The sequence below is a fragment of the Temnothorax nylanderi genome, unplaced genomic scaffold (genome assembly GCF_030848795.1).
Source record: "Temnothorax nylanderi isolate EJ_2023f unplaced genomic scaffold, tnyl_v1.0 TNYL_tig0445_pilon, whole genome shotgun sequence".
Taxonomy (NCBI): domain Eukaryota; kingdom Metazoa; phylum Arthropoda; class Insecta; order Hymenoptera; family Formicidae; genus Temnothorax; species Temnothorax nylanderi.
The window spans coordinates 45,105-61,189 of record NW_027249507.1 but is presented as its reverse complement, the minus strand read 5'-3'; the positions used below and the strand labels follow the sequence as shown (position 1 = coordinate 61,189).

Genomic DNA, 16,085 nt, shown 5'->3' with positions numbered 1-16,085 from the left:
GTTAAAATATTGCAAAAATATTGGAGATACTGATTGAAAAAGTGCAGAAAGAAGTAGAAAGATATATAATATTTGAAAGAGATTACATATTATTTTTTAATCATGTTAAATGAATAAAGCACTAAAAAAGTATAAAATAAAAAATTTTTTTAATAAAACCGACTTCAAAAAAGCTCTAAAAAGTAAGAAAAAATGTAAAGCTTTTTTATTTTTTAAAATTTTTTCTTATTTTTTACAGTTTTTTGAAGTCGGTTCTATCTTTTTTTAAATTTTTGAGCAATTTTAAAAATTTTAATTGTTTCTTCTATTTTTTAAAATAGATTTATATATCAATTTCTATGTGACATAACAGTCACGTGTAAAATTTAATTTCATGATAAAAAATTAAATATAATTTATTTTTAACCGACTTCAAAAAGGAGGTTCTCAATTCGGCGAGTATGATGTATGTAGATATGTCCACGATTTTTTCTGAAACTACTGGACGGATGCGGTTTTCACTATAGAGCAATCCTTGCTCCGGAAAGTTTTAGTACATAAAATATCGCGTTAGAACATCAGGGTACGGAGCAGTAAGGAAATATGCTACTTAATAATTACAAGCAAATAATAAATTATTATTTTTGATTCGTATCAATTGAATAACGCACTAAAGAAGTATAAATTTAAAATAAAAAATTTTTTTAATAAAACCGATTTTTCAAAAAAACTCTAAAAAGAATAAAAAAATTAAAAAATAAAGAAGATTTAAAAGGTATGAAATAATACTTTTAAGAATTTCTTTCAATGTTTTAAAGTCGGCGCCAAATTAATAATATTCTTAAGTTTTTTTTTTTTTCAATTTTTTGAAGTCGGCGCCAAATTAATAATTACTAAATCAATTTGACGTCGACTTCAAAAAATTGAAAAGAATACTTATAGCGTTTTTCTTTGGCAGAACTGGAGCGTACTTGTAAGTGCGCACTAATTCTGCCAATGAAAAACGCTATTAAAATTATCATTAATTTGGCGTCGACTTCAAAAAATTGAAAGAAATTCTTAAAAGTATTATTTCATACTTTTGAAAGCTTCTTTATTTGTTAATTTTTTTCATTTTTTATTCTTTTTAGAGCTTTTTTTAAAGTCCGTCCTATTTAAAAAAAAATTTACGTTGAGTCATTGCGTGACAAGAAAAAGCAAATTTTTTTTCTTTAAATTTTTAAACAATAATTGATATAACTGATGCTATAAATCATGATCACATCAACGATGAAGATAGCTACAGCGTGTTTTATGTAATATATGATTCTTTTATTCTTTATGATTAAGATATCATAAAGTTAAAAAAAATAGAAGGAAGAAAAAATAAAAAAAAGGAAAGAGGAGAGCCAAGAGGCAGAAAAAAGGAGAGAGAGGAAGAGGAAGAGGGGGAAAGAGAGAGAGAGAGGGGGGGATAGCAAGAAAGAGAGGGAGGAAGAAAGGGAGGGAGGGTAGAGGGGGAGAGGGAGAGAGAAGGGAGAGAGGGAGAGCGAGAGAGAGAGAGAGAGAGAATTAGTGAGAATAAGAAAAAATGGCTGCAAAATGCGAAAAGAGACAGAATTAGGACGACAGGATATGAATTTAAGAGAATAGATGAGAATAAAATTGAATAATAGGACATGAACAAAAATCAGAGAGAATCAGAGAAGATAAAAAGAATGGGAGAAATAAAGAGAAGACAATGAGCGAAAATAAAGCATTATGAGTGAGAACAAATAAGAATAAAAAAGAATGAGAGAAGGTAAAGCAGTAAAATGCAATAAAATTAGAAAAATGATGCAGAATAGATGAGAAAGAAGGAAACTATACAAAGACAGTGGAAGGAGACTACATAAAGATAGTGATGGAAAGAACGTAATTGAGAGTGAATCAAACAAATTAAATAAAACAAAATGAGATAAAATGAGAGAGAATGAGTAAGAATGAAAAAGATTGAAAAAGTACAAGGGAGTCTGAAAAATAAAATAATATGTGATTAATTAATAAGAGAGGGAGAGGGACTTTTGGTGTAGGAGGCGGTGGAAGCGGGTGGTTAGCAAGCGCGATAGAGAGCGAAAAATAAAGCATAGAGTGAGATTAGGAGTAGTAGCAGAGAGGAGAGTAGTGGTGGAGGGAAGGGAGAGGTGGCGAAGGCGGTGGAAGTGGTGGCGAGAAGCAAGGAAGGGTAGAAGAGGAGATGTTAGTTAGTAACGGTGTGTGGTCAGAAAGAGGTTAGGGACACCTTAGAGAAAAAGTGAAGTTTGGCAGGCGGTTGAGAGGTGGTGACATCGCGGGTGAAGAGTAAGAAAGGCTGAGAGAACAGGTAGTGACATCTCGGAGAGAGAAGGGAAGGAGTAGGGCGGCGGTAGATTTGAAGCGAGATAGCGAGAAAAGGAGACGATAGAATAAAGAAGGTGAGAGGAAGGCAGGGGATAAAAAGGAGAGTAGAGGGGATGAGAAAGGAAATTGAGGGAAAGGATAAAGCGGATATGGATGATTATTTTAAAAGAAAAGGAGAGGAAGGGGGAAGAGGAGAAAAGGAAAAGGCGTTTAAAAGGAGTAGGAAAATGGTGAGATCGCCAGAGGGTAAAGAACAGATGATAAGGATAATGAGTAAAATGATGGAGGAAATACGGAAATTAAAGAAAGAACAGAAAGAGAGGGTAGAAGGTAGAAAGCAAGAAAGAGAAAGAAATGATAAAAAATGAGATTAAGAAGATGAGGGCGGATGTGGAAGAAAGAAAGGTGAAATGGCAGAAGGAAAGGGAGGAATTGAAGAAGGAGATAGAAGAGTTGAAAGAAAGACTGGAGAGTATAGAGAAGGAAAAAGATGGAAGGAAGGAAGGGCAGGGAGAAGTGAAAGAGGAAGGAAAGTAAGAGATAGGAAAAAGAGATAAAGCAATGGAAGTGAAAGTAAGAGAGCTAGAAAGGTGGGGAGAGTTAGAAGAGAGAGACAGAAGGAGAAACAATATAGTAGTAAAAGGGGTGGAGGTGGAAGAGGGAATGCTAAAAGAAGCGGTAGAGAAGATATGGCTAGATATGGGGGTGGAGGGAGAAATAGAGGAGGTAAAAGAGATAGGAAGTAAGACGAAGAAAGAGAAGAAAATGGTTTTAATTAGGTTAAAAGATAGAGAAAGAAAAAGAGAGGTAATGCAGAGGAAGAATGTGTTGAAAGGAAGGATGGAAAGAATAGAGGATGACATGACCTTGAAGGAAAGAAAAATGTAATGGAGCCTGTAGAGGATAGCTGAGAAGGAGAGAAGGAATAGGAGAAGAGCTTGGGTAAAGTACGGAAAGATTTGGATAGAGGGGAAGTGGTGGAGTTGGGATGAGGAAAAAGAAGTGAAAAAGAGGTAAAGTAGGGGAGAATGGGGAAAGGGGGAAGAAAGGAATGCAGGAGAAAGGAGGAGGAGGGGAAAGAACAGGAAGGAAGCCTAAAGATAGGCTTTTGGAATGTAGCGGGAGTGAAGGAAAAACAAGAAGGGTTTTGGGAAAGGATAAAAGAGTGGAATATCGTGAGGTTGGTGGAGACGTGGCTGGAACAGGAGGAATGGGAGAAAATGAAGAATAGGGTGCCAAAGGAGTTCAACTGGAGTATACAGGGTGCAAGGAAAGAAAGAGTTGGAAGAAAAGGAAGAGCAATAGGTGGAATAATGATGGGAAGTCAGAAAAGGGTTAGAAGAGGAAGAAGAATGGGTGGAGAAGGAGAGTTCAATGATTAGAGAAGTAAGATGGAAGAAGGAGAAATGGAGATTGGCAACAGTTTACGTAAGCGGCAACTTGGATAAGATGATGGGTAAGATAAAATCGGTAAAAGAGGGGGAAGGGAGAGAGGAGAGATGGATATTGGGGGGCGATTTCAATGCGAGAACAGGGGAGAAAGGAGCGCTAGAGGATGGAGAAGAGGGAGTTGTTGAAAGAAAATCAAAGATAAAATGATAAATAGGTAGGGGGAAGGGCTGATTAGATGGATGGAAGAGGAAGGATGGGAAATTATGAACGGAGCAAAGGAGGGAGATGAGGAGGGGGAGGTGACTTTTACAGGAGGAAGGGGGGGAAACAGTGATCAATTACGCAATAGGAGTTAGAAAAGCTTGGGAAAGAGTGACAAGATTGGAGATGGGGTGTGAGGTAGATTCGGATCACCAATCAGTAGCAGTACGGGTGGACAAAGGGGGGGGGGTTGGTGAGAGGAGAGGGACAATAGCGGAGGGAGAGAGGTGGGTTTAAAAGACGGACTGGTCGAAAGAGGCAAGAGAGGAGTTTAGAAGAAGGACGGAGGAGGTAGAAATAAGTAGGGGGGCAATAGATAAAGAGGTCGAAAAGTTGACAAAAAGAATTAAGATGGAAGTAAGGGTGAGAAGAGTAAAAAGAGGGGCAGAAGGAAAGGGAGTATGGTGGGATGGGGACTGTAGGAAGAAGAGGGAGGAGGTAGAAAAGTTATTAAGAGACTGGAAAAGAGGGAGAAAACACAAAGAAGATCATAAGAGAAGAAAGAAGGAGTATAAGGAAATGTGTGAGGAAAAAGGAAGAAAAAAGGGAAATCTGCTGAAAGAGGCAAGAGAGGCGAGAACAGAGAAGCAGGTGTGGGAAGTAATAAACAAGGAAAGGAGAAGAAGGGTAGAAATTAATAAGGAGATAACAATAGAGGAGTGGGATAAATACTTTAGGGTGATGTTAGAAGGAACGGAATACAAGCGAAGGCTTGGAGAAGGAGAGGAGGGAGAGTAAGGGGCGGAGGGGGAAGTGGAGAAAGAGAAGGAGATAGGATGGGAGGAAGTAGAGAGAGTGCTGAAAGGGCTGAAAAAAGGTAAAGCGGCGGGAGAGGACGAGATAGGAAATGAAGTGTGGAGTTATGGGGGAAGTGGTTTAAGAAAGGCGTTATGGGAAGTATGCAGGAGAGTATGGAAAGGAGAGGGTTTTCCAGAGGCGTGGAAGGACGGAGTAGTCGTTCCGATAGCGAAAAAGAGGGGCAAAAGAGGTGAGTGAGCATAGAGGGATTACGCTGATGCCGACGGCGTACAAAGTGTACGCGTCGATATTAGCAAATAGGTTGAGGGAAGAGATGGTGGAGAAGGGGATGATTCCAGAAAGCCAAGCAGGGTTTAGGAAGAGGAGAGGAGTGGTGGACAACCTTTACACACTGAATTATGCGATAGGGAAGCGATTAAAGAGGAAAAAGAAGGTAGTGGCTGCTTTTGTCGATCTAAGGGCAGCATTTGATTCAGTGGACAGGAGGGTTTTGGGAAGATGTCTGAAAAAACCATGGGTGAGTGAAAGGTTGGGAAAGAGGATCATGGAAATATACGAGAAAACAAGAGTGTAGTGAGGGTGGAGGAAAGATACGGAAGGAAATTTTGGATAGCGAGAGGGGTAAACGGAAAAATTAACAGAGCCGATCAGGATTTAAACTCGAAACCTTTCATTTTCTACCTTCGTAGTCTGTTACTGTGTGTGTCTTGACAATTGCTTTACCCCACATAGCAAAATGTTGGCAGTATGCCGACAGCATGCCAGTATTTATCTCATAATTTCGCAGCAAGATCTTATGCTGTGTTTTTTATTCTATTCGATTTGATTTTTACTACCTTATAATCTGTTTTATCAATAAGAATGCCAGTTTACGTTGCATCTCAATTTTATATTTAAATATAAAACTGCATTATGAGAAAAATAAAAACAAAGAAAAATTTAATTAAATAGTTTTAGGACGTTACAAACATGTAAAATGATCTAATATTATCAATAATATATTCACTATTATTTAAACTGTACAATTAGTAAAAGAAAGGGTAAATTTTATTTTTAATAATTGCTTTTGAATGATTCGTTTTTAGCAGATTTTATATATAAAAATCAATAAATTTATGAAGTATGGGTTTTTACGTCTTTAATTATATAAGTAAATTAGGTCCTCATCAGCATAATAATATGATATGATGAATTTTTTTTAACGATAGGTTTAAACGATGGTTGCTGTAACTTCCGCAAATTTTAAAATATCGAGATAAATTTTTTTTTTAATAATAGAATATCATGTATTTAAAAATTTTTTTTGAATTTTTTGAGAAATGTTTATTTTCGCTGTAACTTCCGCAAATTTTGAGATATTGGTCTGTTTCAAATTCCATTAAAATTTTCAGTCTTTTCTACCCCTATTTCATATATAACTCATTAAGATTTGGTTGATTAGATCTAATTTTGTAAAGTTTTTATGTTTGTACGCATTCTCTGATATTTAAACATCTGTATCTCATGAAGTAATAAACCAAATCTCTCTTAATGAATTATATTTGAAATAGGGGTAGAAAAGACTAAATTAAATATAATTAGAAAATTACAGTGTATTGATACTATACGATAATCTTTCATTAGTAAATGTTCAAAGAACGTTCTTTTCTATTTTCCGACAGATAAATTTTTAATTAAAAAAAATGGTGCAAATTAGAAATTTGCACGTTGCTTCCTCATCATTTCAAAGAGAGGAAATTAGAAATTAGCACATTGCTTAATCAACATTTAAAGACGCACACACATAAGCTTCCTCTATGAGGAATCTAAAATAATAATAGTAATTGCATTAAATAAAATACAATAAGAGGAACTTTGTGTGTGTCTTTAAATGTTGATTAAGCAATATGCTAATTTCTAATTTGTACCATTTTTTTTTATTATATTGTATATATAAAATATTGTACTAGATATGATCATTGTTGTATTAGTTGTTCCACTGTACTGGAAAAGTAATGTGTAACAATTAAGTCTTAAGCTACAACTACATCTATCGTAATGTTCACCGTAAGCGATCGTAACGCTCATCGTAATCGCTATCGTAAGCTCATCGTATGAGTTGATTCAGCTTGAACTCTTTACGTAACTTGTCAGCTTTCTCGACGTGTGAAAAAAAATGTGTTTATAGATATATTATACATAGATATACGGTTTATATACGACGGCTTCATTGCTTACGACCACGATCAAAGCGTTACGATAGATGAGTTGTAGCTTTAATAATGATAAGGTCCACCAATGGCGATCATGAACTCATTTATATACATATATATTATAAAAGCTTCACGTTTCGTCAGAGTACACTTTTGAAATATATTAATTTCGCAACACGTATCGATGGTTTTTCGTAATTAATACTTCCATTTTTTAAATAAATTATTTATAATATTTACGTCATTCACAACTTTATTTATAATATAAATGAAAAATGTAGAAAGAATTAATGTAACTTTAAAAAAATTGATATTAACTGTATTTTTTCTAAGTTTTCTTAATTTAATGTGCTAAAAGGGATCATGAAATTTAATTTTTAAGTAATAATATGTATAATTAATGCTATAATTTATAATTATTTCAATAATAATATAATTATAACTATAATAAAATTATAAAGAAATTTATTTGTTGTGTACAATTGTTACATTTTTTTTACAATCAAGGTTTTATAAAATAAAGAAAAGAAGAAGAAAAGAAATAAAACTTAAAAAAATTAATTTTGATCGAGAAGTAGATGTGTCTTGAGTCGATATGTATCGCGCTGTCGATATGTATTATTATACTATCACTTTTCCCGCGCGAGAGTGGTTGGTTCATTAAGATGTCGGCGAGTTCGATAAATAAAGAAATAAAGAAAAACAAAGAAATAAAGAAGAATAAGTAAATAAATAAATAAATAGATAAATATAAATAAAAACAAAATATTAGAGATAGTAAAAATAAAAAAAAGGATGGCGGTAGAAAAGATTAAATAAAGAATGGAAGAAGAGATAGTGAAGAAAAAGGGAGAGCGGGAGAAGGAAAAGCAAAGGAGGTATAGTGGGATAAAGAATGTGAAGAGTAAGGTGGAAAAAAGAAATATGGGAAAGAAAGACGAATATGTAATAGATTATCTTTCGATAAATAAAGAAAAAAAATAAGAAAATTAATAACAAAGAACGAGTATGTGATAGATTATCTTTCAATAAATAAAATAAAAAAATAAAGAAAATTAGAGGTAGTGGTGGAAATATTGAAAAAATGGAAGAAGAGATAATTAGTGAAAAAAAAGGAAGAATGGGAGAAGTAAAAGCACAGGGGATAACAAATGTGAAGTGTAAGAAAAAAAAAAGAAAAATAAGAGCCGAGGAAGCGAAGTGTGATAAGTCTTATGCGAGAAGTAAAAAGAAAGAAGAAAACAAAATATGGGAGAGACAGATGTGTGAAGTGAGCGGAGAGAAAAAAAGAAACAAGTGGTGGCGAATGGACATTGGCACAGTGGATGAGAAAGGGAATACATTTTAACGGAGAGAAATGGTGATGTGGGACGAGTGTTTTAAGGTGAATGGAACGGAAAAAGTTTGGACGTGAAAGCGCGCGCGTAGCGCGCGCTGCGTGCTAGTCTATAATAAAAAAAGTCATGGAGACGCGAGAAGTTGTTGTTTGGAGTCGAATATCTCGCACGTAGTGTTGCCGCTTTTCCGCGTGCGTGATTGGCTGGCGCGCGGTCGAGATTGACGGCGCGATCGAGATTGCGGCGAGTTTGGCGAGTTTCGCGTGTGTAAATCGTGCGATGTGACGTGTGTGGCGTGTGTTCGCGTGGTGTTTTGCGAGGTTAGTAGGATTTTTTATTATATAATAAATATAATTCACTATTATATATAAATATTTATTGATAAAATATTGGTAAATAAATATATATAAATTATATTATACATTAATATCTTTTAAACGCAATGACGTGTGCTCGCGTGGTGTCTCGCGAGGTTAGAATTTTATATAAATATACATGATATTATTAGTAAATAAATAAATATATATAAATTATATTTTACATATTAATAGGTGCTTTACATTTTTACATCAAAACTCAGATAAGTTCTCACTTGTGACGTCGTTCTAGCCTTTTTGGCAATTAATGAATAATAAAGACAGAATGACATCACAAGTGAGAATTATCTGAGTTTTGATGTAAATGGAAAGTAACTATTATCTTTTAACGTCATCTATAATGTTTCAATATTTATTGCTTGTTCGTACAAATCTAATCTAAGGTATACGTTACAGTAATTATAGATTTTTGATACAGACAGTAAATTATATTTATCTTTGTAATCATATATTTTATATATATAAGCAGATGTAATAATTACTGTTTTTGCATTATGTAAAATTTGCCTTATTTTAGATATACCGATGAATTTAATGTTCGAGAAGATCTGATGGGATTAGCTATTAGTGCTCATGGTGCAAATATTCAACAAGCGTGAAAAGTTGATGACATTACAAATATAGTTGGAAGAAAATTCATGCATATTTAGATATATAGAGAGGTAATAATAAAAATTATTATCGCTTGTATTATTTCGAAATTGTTTTATAAAAGTTTATTAAGATTACGTAGAGATATTTTGGACAGCAGTGAAGATTGCGTTCGGGGCTTTACTGTCAAGAGGTGGTTATCAGAGAAGTAATTTAGGATATATGAGTGGCAGACAAAGTCATCTTCCAACCTAGCGTAGAGATCGCAGAGATGAATATCGTCGTACTACCGATGACGAAGACACTGTTTTAGACAGCCAAGATGTTTCAAGCATTGATAAAGGTAATAATAATAATACTTATTGATCACGCGCGTGTGTGTGTGCGTGCGTGCGCGTGTACACGTGCGCGTGTACACGTGTGCGTGTGTACGCGTGTGAAAGACGTGCTTGATCGGTAGGCTGACGCGCATATTTGTATATGTATATGAATACATTTAGAGTTAATCTATATACATTTGTTTAGGCAGTAATGCCGGCCCGTGCGACCAATCGACCATGAATAGCAAGGAAGGAACACCCGCGAACGACGTATCCATATCTAACAACAGTTCTCAGGGACCTAAAGGCCAAAGAGAACATCGGTCTCGTCCTCCTCATATGCAGCAGAGCAATAAGCCTAAAGAAACTCTGATTAATGGTACCAGTGATTAAGCAATTACGTTGCGTCGTCACCAATTGCCAATCGCTACTAACGTTGCTACGTTACACCTGATGAGAATTATTAACTCCCAGCACGTAACATGACGCATACCGACGCAAGGATTACACGATTATAGAACGCGTCATGATTAGTCTACACTCGTTGTTAAGACTGTTTGTTACCGACATAAGAATACGACAGTTATTTAAGAAATCGTCATTCTCCTTAAACACATTTAAGGACACATAATATTAATATCCATGCATGGTTTAGTTTAATGATGGTAATTACACTGTCATGTTTGATATACGGATATATTTATTGGGAGATAGAGGAGTAGCATTTGGTAAGAAGGATTTCCTGTTGTGAAACTGTGCCTCATTTTTATACTAAGCTCTCCTAACTTATGTGGATGTATCGTATGGTACACCTTGGTCACTTGTTAACGTTTAACGATCCAATATTAGGTTGGATAACGCGCGGTTTGTACGTCAATATCGCTCTGGATAGATTTTTCATCTAGATATGTCGCTCAGTACTTACACAATATATACAATTTGGTATTCGTAGTGTGATGTTCTGGTATCGAGTTTATTTAATTTAGCTTGATAGTGTCTTAATCCGATGGGCAAATTATTCAACATACTTTTCACGAATGTTCCGTATTGAGGTAAATATGTATTGTTGCTTTGATACTTTATCACTTTATTACTCGACCCAATAATCTCGTCGATTACTTTGATACGCGCTATCGGAGGTGATTATGAAAACCGAAAAATGAATGTGACATAACTAAGATGTAACTCGATGCGGTACAAGGAAAATGGATTTCTGTTATTATTTAATCGTAACAATGGTAGGCGGCAGCTTCAAGAAATTCTGGTTCAAAGGTGTTCCCAATGATGTTCCTTTCTATTTACTTGAGAAAATTGAGTTTTTGATTTACGATTATTAGTAGAGTTATTTAACAACACTAGATTTTTACGTTTCAAAGCTGTGTTGATTAATAACATTATGATGATGACGAAAATGACTTGTTTGAATTTAACACGGTCAGATGTGCACAAGGAATCGATTTTTATTTCTGAATACACTTTTCACGTAATTAAGCGTCTTTTCTTTCTTTTTTTTCTCTTTTTTTCCTTTTCTTTTAATTATTATATATATATTTTTTTACTTTTACTACAGTCTAAGCATACACTATATCAAACTTTAGAATTCGATATCGAGTTTTTTTCTGCATTGTTTCGTATGATTTAAAAAGAAAGTAAACGTATACTTAGTAATACTAATGTATGATGTACCAGAGAGAAAGAATGATACATGTTTTATGATATCTAGCTAAAGTACAGACTTAGCGCATACCTTTATTACTATAATAATACTTAGTGGAAATGTGGATGTCTGAACAAATAAACTAGCTTTACTATACTAAGCTATAAATAGATATGATCAATTGTTTTAAATTGATTATCAACATTTATTAAAAATCAGTTATCAATTTAAAACAGTTGTTTCTTCTTCCGGATATGATAATAACTAATAGGACGTATCTCATGAATTTTGCAAAAACACATGGCGGTTGATGCAATATATCGACACCTAACAAAATAGCTGTCATTTTATCTGAATATTCTTATGGTAGCCAAAAAACTGAGATATTCTCTAACTTGCTTGTTTCCGATATATTTGTATTGATTGTAATTTGATCAAAATTTAAAAATAAATCATTTCTGTACGTAAACTGGCAATTAGTACAATAAACCTTGAATTTCCTTTAATATAAACGATGCGATATATGAATACGATTATGAGCTTATTTTGATCAAACTTAAGGCCATTGCACGTAACAAAGATTCAGCCATAATCGTAAGGTCGTAAAAAAATAAACCAATCATAATCGATTATTCTCCTTGCGTTTGAAGAATAATCGAGTGTGATTGGTCTATTTTCTTATGGCCTTACAATTATGACTAATGGCTTCTGCCCACAGGACGCGGAAACGCTTGCTGCGCAGCAAGGAGCGACGCGGTAACCAAGCAACGTGTCACTTTTCTGTAAGAACCAAAAGTTTATTAGCTACCGTGTCGCTTCTTGCCGCGCGGCAAGCGTTTCCGTGTTCTGTGGGCAGAAGCCATAAAAGTCTATCCAGACAAACTTGCATAGGTGCATAACCATATGCATAAAGAAACGGATTGGTCTATTTCCTTATGCACATGCATACGGACCAATCAATTCTCTTATGCTTATGTTTATGCGCTATGCAAGTTTGTCTGGATTGACCTTAAACTTTGTTATGTGCAACAGCCTTTAAGGGCCCGGACACACAGTTTTTCGTAACAGTAACAGAAAGTTTCGACCAATCGCGTTGCTTGAATCGGGAACGTATGTACGACCGTATGTTCCCGAATCGAACAAAGCGATTGGTCGAAACTTTACTGTTACTGTTACGAAAAAGTGTGTGTCCGGGGCTTAAAGACCTTCAAGTGGGAAGCACACACTTCTGCACAACGCATAATGCGTAAGCATAAGAAAATTGATTGGTCCATACACATGTGCATAAGGAAATAGACCAATCAATTTTCTTATGCTTACGCATTATGCGTTGTGCAGAAGTGTGTGCTCCCCGCTTCACACATAAAATCCCATAAAGACATAAAAGGTAATAAGCATAAGAAAATCGATTAATTTTAATCTAATATTTTCTTTTACTGGGATTACGGACAGCACAATACTTGATTAGGATTGGTCGATTTTCTTACACTTACATTTTACGTCTTTTCGGGATTTTATGTGTATAGGAAGTTTTAATAAAGATTTTTTAAGACTCCCTTTTTTGCACTTTTTCAGCCAGTAAGCTAGGTGGACCTACACAATATTTATTAAGTTTTAGACAAATCGGTGAGGAAGCCACTTTTCTTCATAATTACCCGAAGATTTATTTAAATTATAAAATAGCGACTTTTCTCAAATAAAAATTACAAGAAAATGTTATCCTTAAATGATATCCAATTACAACAAGTAAGGAATTACACAGACTAAAACCAAAGGAGAGTATACGAGACAATGCAATAAAATTTTATATGTAACAAAACAGATGGAGTTATCCTGTATGGTTAAAATATTGCAAAAATATTGGAGATACTGATTGAAAAAGTGCAGAAAGAAGTAGAAAGATATATAATATTTGAAAGAGATTACATATTATTTTTTAATCATGTTAAATGAATAAAGCACTAAAAAGTATAAAATAAAAAATTTTTTTTAATAAAACCGACTTCAAAAAAGCTCTAAAAAGTAAGAAAAAATGTAAAGCTTTTTTATTTTTTAAAATTTTTTCTTATTTTTTACAGTTTTTTGAAGTCGGTTCTATCTTTTTTAAATTTTTGAGCAATTTTAAAAATTTTAATTGTTTCTTCTATTTTTTAAAATAGATTTATATATCAATTTCTATGTGACATAACAGTCACGTGTAAAATTTAATTTCATGATAAAAATTAAATATAATTTATTTTTAACCGACTTCAAAAAGGAGGTTCTCAATTCGGCGAGTATGATGTATGTAGATATGTCCACGATTTTTTCTGAAACTACTGGACGGATGCGGTTTTCACTATAGAGCAATCCTTGCTCCGGAAAGTTTTAGTACATAAAATATCGCGTTAGAACATCAGGGTACGGAGCAGTAAGGAAATATGCTACTTAATAATTACAAGCAAATAATAAATTATTATTTTTGATTCGTATCAATTGAATAACGCACTAAAGAAGTATAAATTTAAAATAAAAAATTTTTTTAATAAAACCGATTTTTCAAAAAAACTCTAAAAAGAATAAAAAAATTAAAAATAAAGAAGATTTAAAAGGTATGAAATAATACTTTTAAGAATTTCTTTCAATGTTTTAAAGTCGGCGCCAAATTAATAATATTCTTAAGTTTTTTTTTTTTCAATTTTTTGAAGTCGGCGCCAAATTAATAATTACTAAATCAATTTGACGTCGACTTCAAAAAATTGAAAAGAATACTTATAGCGTTTTTCTTTGGCAGAACTGGAGCGTACTTGTAAGTGCGCACTAATTCTGCCAATGAAAAACGCTATTAAAATTATCATTAATTTGGCGCCGACTTCAAAAAATTGAAAGAAATTCTTAAAAGTATTATTTCATACTTTTGAAAGCTTCTTTATTTGTTAATTTTTTTCATTTTTTATTCTTTTTAGAGCTTTTTTTAAAGTCCGTCCTATTTAAAAAAAAAATTTACGTTGAGTCATTGCGTGACAAGAAAAAGCAAATTTTTTTTCTTTAAATTTTTAAACAATAATTGATATAACTGATGCTATAAATCATGATCACATCAACGATGAAGATAGCTACAGCGTGTTTTATGTAATATATGATTCTTTTATTCTTTATGATTAAGATATCATAAAGTTAAAAAAAATAGAAGGAAGAAAAAATAAAAAAAAGGAAAGAGGAGAGCCAAGAGGCAGAAAAAAGGAGAGAGAGGAAGAGGAGAGGGGGAAAGAGAGAGAGAGAGGGGGGGATAGCAAGAAAGAGAGGGAGGAAGAAAGGGAGGAAGGGTAGAGGGGGAGAGGGAGAGAGAAGGGAGAGAGGGAGAGCGAGAGAGAGAGAGAGAGAATTAGTGAGAATAAGAAAAAATGGCTGCAAAAATGCGAAAGAGACAGAATTAGGACGACAGGATATGAATTTAAGAGAATAGATGAGAATAAATTGAATAATAGGACATGAACAAAAATCAGAGAGAATCAGAGAAGATAAAAAAGAATGGGAGAAATAAAGAGAAGACAATGAGCGAAAATAAAGCATTATGAGTGAGAACAAATAAGAATAAAAAAGAATGAGAGAAGGTAAAGCAGTAAAATGCAATAAAATTAGAAAAATGATGCAGAATAGATGAGAAAGAAGGAAACTATACAAAGACAGTGGAAGGAGACTACATAAAGATAGTGATGGAAAAGAACGTAATTGAGAGTGAATCAAACAAATTAAATAAAACAAAATGAGATAAAATGAGAGAGAATGAGTAAGAATGAAAAAGATTGAAAAAGTACAAGGGAGTCTGAAAAATAAAATAATATGTGATTAATTAATAAGAGAGGGAGAGGGACTTTTGGTGTAGGAGGCGGTGGAAGCGGGTGGTTAGCAAGCGCGATAGAGAGCGAAAAATAAAGCATAGAGTGAGATTAGGAGTAGTAGCAGAGAGGAGAGTAGTGGTGGAGGGAAGGGAGAGGTGGCGAAGGCGGTGGAAGTGGTGGCGAGAAGCAAGGAAGGGTAGAAGAGGAGATGTTAGTTAGTAACGGTGTGTGGTCAGAAAGAGGTTAGGGACACCTTAGAGAAAAAGTGAAGTTTGGCAGGCGGTTGAGAGGTGGTGACATCGCGGGTGAAGAGTAAGAAAGGCTGAGAGAACAGGTAGTGACATCTCGGAGAGAGAAGGGAAGGAGTAGGGCGGCGGTAGATTTGAAGCGAGATAGCGAGAAAAGGAGACGATAGAATAAAGAAGGTGAGAGGAAGGCAGGGGATAAAAAGGAGAGTAGAGGGGATGAAAAAGGAAATTGAGGGAAAGGATAAGCGGATATGGATAATTATTTTAAAAGAAAAGGAGAGGAAGGGGGAAGAGGAGAAAAGGAAAAGGCGTTTAAAAGGAGTAGGAAAATGGTGAGATCGCCAGAGGGTAAAGAACAGATGATAAGGATAATGAGTAAAATGATGGAGGAAATACGGAAATTAAAGAAAGAACAGAAAGAGAGGGTAGAAGGTAGAAAGCAAGAAAGAGAAAGAAATGATAAAAAATGAGATTAAGAAGATGAGGGCGGATGTGGAAGAAAGAAAGGTGAAATGGCAGAAGGAAAGGGAGGAATTGAAGAAGGAGATAGAAGAGTTGAAAGAAAGACTGGAGAGTATAGAGAAGGAAAAAGATGGAAGGAAGGAAGGGCAGGGAGAAGTGAAAGAGGAAGGAAAGTAAGAGATAGGAAAAAGAGATAAAGCAATGGAAGTGAAAGTAAGAGAGCTAGAAAGGTGGGGAGAGTTAGAAGAGAGAGACAGAAGGAGAAACAATATAGTAGTAAAAGGGGTGGAGGTGGAAGAGGGAATGCTAAAAGAAGCGGTAGAGAAGATAT

The 16,085-nt window shown here is 34.4% G+C and overlaps 1 long non-coding RNA gene across 2 annotated transcripts; it reads left to right on the top strand.

Annotated features, from left to right (window-relative positions):
- Positions 1-9,303: 9,303 nt before the first annotated feature.
- LOC139782847 (uncharacterized) lies at positions 9,304-10,255 on the top strand. 2 transcript variants are annotated; one of them, XR_011721017.1, is made up of 3 exons: positions 9,304-9,317; positions 9,380-9,589; positions 9,772-10,255. It is a non-coding gene; the product is annotated as an uncharacterized lncRNA (long non-coding RNA). The 2 variants fall into 2 exon arrangements; XR_011721016.1 differs by lacking the exon at positions 9,304-9,317 and having other exon boundaries at positions 9,330-9,589.
- The last annotated feature ends 5,830 nt before the right edge of the window (positions 10,256-16,085 follow it).